Below are 4,933 nucleotides of genomic sequence, written 5' to 3'. Positions count from 1 at the left end.
CCAGTGAGGGGCTGGGGGCGTGGCTCAGCGGTAGAGCCCCTGCCTAGAATCCCCCAGTGAGGGGCTGGGGTGTGGCTCAGCGGTAGAGCCACTGCCTAGAACCTTCCAGTGAGGGGCTGTAGTGCGACCCAGATTTAGACCACTTGCCTAGAATGCATAACGCCATAGGTTTCATCTCCATCACTGCACAAAAGACCACAAGACCACATGTTGTTGCTGTAACCAAATAACTCTACTCACATCGTCCTGGTGGTGGCAGCAGAGGTGCTCTTTGCTACCCACCCCAATGTTCAGGGTTCCCGAATGAAAGACAGACATACACACACGCGCGCGCGCACACACACACACAGCTTTTTAATATGCCTTAAGCAGCTCAATGGCTGGGCAACTTCCAAAACTTCACATGGCTAACAGTTTCCCCTCCGATATCCCTGACTCATTAAAACCTATATTCCATCTTGGCTGCCCCGGACCCAGACCTGCAGCCCTCTCTGGCTGAGTTCCCCAGCACCTATAGGACAACCATGCTCTCTGTCTCCCACCTCTCAGGTGTGGAATCTACTCCTTTCCTGGCTTGGTATTCATCTCCCTTCCTGCTCCTTCCTCAGTTCCTTGCCCAAGAATCCCAAAGTACCGCTTCTGTTTCCCTGGCAAGCTATTGGCTGCCGGCAACTCCATCCACCAATCAAAACCAAGTGGGGGCAGGGTCCCTCAGGGTCTTACATGCAGACTTGAAGTTTTGGGAAACCAAATCTACAACATGCCTTTGAATGGGCTGCTGAGGAGTTACCTATGGCCTTGAGGAATCAGGAAGGATTTTAAGTAAAGCAGCATCGTAGTCAGGTTTGGGCTTTGGAGAAAATCACTTCAGTTTGGAGAATGCATTCGAAAAGATAAGGCAGAGTATGGGTGGTACGGGAGAGGAATGAGGCTAACAGGGCTCCTGAGTTCAAGCTAACTGTTGTAACAAGAAACCCCAAAGCTTCAAGGCTTAAAGAAACTGAAGCTTATTTCTTATTTAAATTTCATTTGGATGATCTGATGGGTCTCCCCTGGTTGTGACTACAGATATAAAATCACTTTGTCCCAGAAGTGATATATACCACTCCTTTTGCTGAGGATGAAATCACCCAGTCCATCAATATGCAAGAAAGAGGGTTTGAGAGTGCTGTGAAACTGGGCAGACATTGCCCCGTAACAGCTCTAAATTATAGAAGGCAGACTTCAAGGTTTTGTCCGTTAGCCTATTGACCATGCCAGGGTTCCTGGTCATGGATATTCAATATCCACTACTTACTAACTCAGCAAATACTTTCACTGCGCCTCTCAAATGCACAAAGTATTACCCTAGTACTTGGAACTTGGTCAAAACCTGGTCAGAAAAACATCCCTGCCGTGGTGAGCTATGGACATCTGGGAAGAATATTGATAAACCCAGAAGCTTGGCATGGTGATGCACACCTGTCCTCCCAGGACCCTTGAGGTGGAAGCAGAAGGACCAGGAGTCCAAGGGCATCCTAGACTACATATCACATTAGAGGCCTGCATGAGATACATTGAGACGCTATCTCAAAAAAATAATAATAATACAGCCAAGGAAAAAGATAAATCAAAACCTGGTATTTTCCTTTCAGTTACAGGTAGCTGTGGGTTTATTATAGTGCTTTTGTTTTTACTCACCCTTAAAAGGGGTGGATGTTGTGGTTTGAATGAGAATGGCCCTGTGATGGTTTGTATATGTTCAGAATTTGGTACCAGGGACTGGGTTATTGCTGTGATTGGCCTGACCATGCTTTTGTTTAGAAGAATGTGGATCTGGGGATTTTGGATTTGGAAGGCAATGGAATACTTTAAATGGGGCTTAAAGGGTCATCCTAATAGGAATGTGGAAGACTTTGTCATTTGAACTGTTCAGACCTGGTCCAAGAGGTTTCAGTGGAGAAGAATTTCAGTGTGTGGCATAAAGACTGTTTTGTGGTATTTTGGCGAAGAATGTGGCTGCTTTTTGCATTTGTCTGAAGAGTCAGCCTAAGGCTAAGGTGAAAAGATTTATATTAATTTCATTGACAAAGGAAGTCTCAAAAAAGCCCAGCAGAGACTTTGTTCTCTGGTTAAGTCTCATGAAGAGCATTTTGAACAAGTATAGTAAGCTTAGAAAGTAGAAATATAAAATATATGGTTCAAGTATTAAAGGGGCATCGGGAAGTGAAATGGAGCTAAATCCTGTGTTCAATGATACTAAATTGAATTAAAGGAGTGGTGACGTTGGGGCAAGATCCCACACAGCTAAATTAGGTTGTACATATTCATTCATGCATGTGGGTGTCGTCTCTCAGAAATTCAGGAAAAAAATTGCATTTATTTTGGCAAGGGAAGTCTGTACACCATAGATGCATGTGCAGAGGTCCAAAGACACCTTCTAGGGGTCAGTTCTCTCCCTGCACCATTTAAGTTCAGGGGATTGAACTTCTGTGCTCCAGCTTGGCAGCAAACACCTCTTCCACTGAGCCCTTTCACTCCCCTGCCACCATGTTTGTGAGATTTGGTCTTTCATTGGTCTGAAGCTTCACTGTTAGGCTGGCAAGCAAGTCATAGAGATTGACTTGTCCTGCTCCCAGGTGCTGAAATTATGAGCACGTGAGACCACACTGGGCACTCATGGATACCCGTGTCAATTCTGGATCCTTGGGCTTCCAAGGCAAGCATCTTACCGTCTTGAGTCCTGGTGCTACTGTGACACGAGGTCTCACTATGTAGCCCAGGCTGGCCTTGAACTTGTGATCCTTCTGCTTTAGCCTTCCAGCTGCTAGGTTTCCAAGCTTTAGGCTTCTTGAATTCTTCCATTTCAGTTCAGGAAAAGAATGATATAGAAGGCCTGTGTTTATTCAAATTCCTCAAGCAAAAAGAAACTTAAACCTGGAGTGTGCAGCATAATCTAAAAAGGTGAGGAATTTGATCTGGGATCATAGTGATTGCAGGCTATAGAATTATAGACTCCTGGAGGGAGGGGTGTGGGTCAGTGGTTAAGAGCACTGGTTGTTGTTCCAGAGGTCTCAAGCTCAATTCCCACCATCGTCATGGTGACTCACAATTATCTGTAACTCTGATGCCGTCTTCTGGTCTCTCAGGCAAGTACTCACACTCTAAATAAATAAATCTTAAAAGAAATTAGTTTCCTGGGTTTAAATCTCAAAGGTGTAACTTTTGACAGGTTACTTTCTTCTCCCTAAGCCTGAGTCCCTTACAATATGCAGACACTGTTACTGCATCCACCTCACTGTGTTACGTGAGACTTGGCAGTATTGTGTGCCTAATACGTAATAGCCTATCAAAAATATGAGTTTTATCTTCTTAATAGTTTAGTATTGATAAGTTGCTATTTGTAGTAAGTCATGTTGCTGAAGTTTAGATCTGAGATGTCTAGCCAAAGACTTGTGTCTGTTAAAAGCTTGGTTCTCAAGGTGGTGCCTTTGGAAGATAAGCCACAGAGGAAGGTCTTTATATCTTTGGGAATACGTTCTCAAAAAGATTCTGGAGCAAAATGCCCTCCCTATTCTTTTTCCTTGCTTCCTGATCATGAGTTGACCAGTTTGTCCTGCCACAGACAATACCCCACCACTGTCATTCAGCTATGAGTCTGTCAAATAGTGGACCACAATCTCTACACTCATGAACCGAAGTAAACCCTTTCCCTTCACAAGTCAATAAACTCAGGTACTTTCTTTTATTTGCCTATGTATGTGGTGCGCATGCCTCTGGGTTTTCACATGTGTGAATATACCTGTTGTAGGGGTCACATAGGGACTCTCACTGAACTTAGAGGTCACTGTTTCAACTGCTTCTGGCCAGCCTGCTCTCCCCAAGGCTCTTCTGTCTCTAACTCCCAGGAACTGGGGTTATAGGTAGGAAACCACACCCACTGGCTTCTTTCTGTGAGTTCTAGGATGTGAACTCACACTGGCCCACTGAACAGTCTCCCCAGCCTTCAGGTGTTTTCTTACAATGATGGAAATGGAACTGACACACATGTGTTGAATTATTGACTTACAACATCCCACTGAATCCTCATGATGGCGTGTTATTTACACAGAAACATCCTCAGTCAAACGTGGCGCTGAGAGGACTGTAAGTTCTAGCCAACCTAGGCAGCATATACAAGAATTGCCCTCATGCCTGAACATACATATTTTTAAAAATAGAAGGCAGAAGATGAGGAGTTACAGAACCAGCAGCCATGTGATCACAGGCCTGTAGTCCCAGTATTCCAGAGGCTAAGGGAGAAGGATCAGGACTTCGAGGCCAATTGGGATACAGCACAGTGGTAAAGGACTAGCCTGGCAAGTAAGACTGGGTTCCACACACATTACTCTAAAAATAACAATTTAAAATAAAATTAACAACAACAACAACAACAATTCAGTTTATAAAAAGGCCCCAAATGTAAAGTGGTGTCTTTGGGATTACTGTTGCTGTGGTGAAACATGACCAAAGCAACTTGGGAAGAAAAGGGTTTATTTGGTTTACACTTCCACATCTCTGTTCATCATCAAAGGAAGTCAGGACAGGAACACACACAGAGCAGGAACCTAAAGGCAGGAGCTGATGCAGAGGCCGTGGAGGAGTGCTACTTATTGGCTTGCTCCCCATGACTTGCTCAGCCAGCTCTCTTATAGAATTCAGGACCACCAGCCTAGGGGTGTCCCCATCCACAATGGGATGGGCCCTCCCCCATCAATCGCTAATTTAGGAAATACCTCACATCTGGATCTTATGAGAGCTTTTTTTTTAAGATTTGTTTGTTTGTTTGTTTGTTTGTTTGTTTACATGAGTACACTGTAGCTGTACTGATAGTTGTGAACCATCATATGGTTGCTGGGAATTGCTCAGGACCTCTGCTAGCTCCAGTCGACACCCCATCCCCAACCCCTGCCCT

At 44.6% G+C, this 4,933-nt stretch overlaps 1 long non-coding RNA gene across 1 annotated transcript in view; it reads right to left on the bottom strand.

The window, feature by feature from the left end:
* The window catches only part of LOC110297434, a 10,304-nt gene extending 9,677 nt beyond the window's left edge, over positions 1–627 (bottom strand). The window contains exon 1 of the long non-coding RNA XR_002378285.1: positions 543–627. This is a non-coding gene — a long non-coding RNA (uncharacterized LOC110297434). The remainder of the gene's footprint in view (positions 1–542) is intronic.
* Positions 628–4,933: the final 4,306 nt, after the last annotated feature.

The sequence above is a fragment of the Mus caroli genome, chromosome 7 (genome assembly GCF_900094665.2).
Source record: "Mus caroli chromosome 7, CAROLI_EIJ_v1.1, whole genome shotgun sequence".
In the NCBI taxonomy this organism is placed as follows: Eukaryota; Metazoa; Chordata; class Mammalia; order Rodentia; family Muridae; genus Mus; species Mus caroli.
The sequence above is the reverse complement of the archived record's forward strand: the minus strand, read 5'-3'. Positions and strand labels throughout refer to the sequence as shown.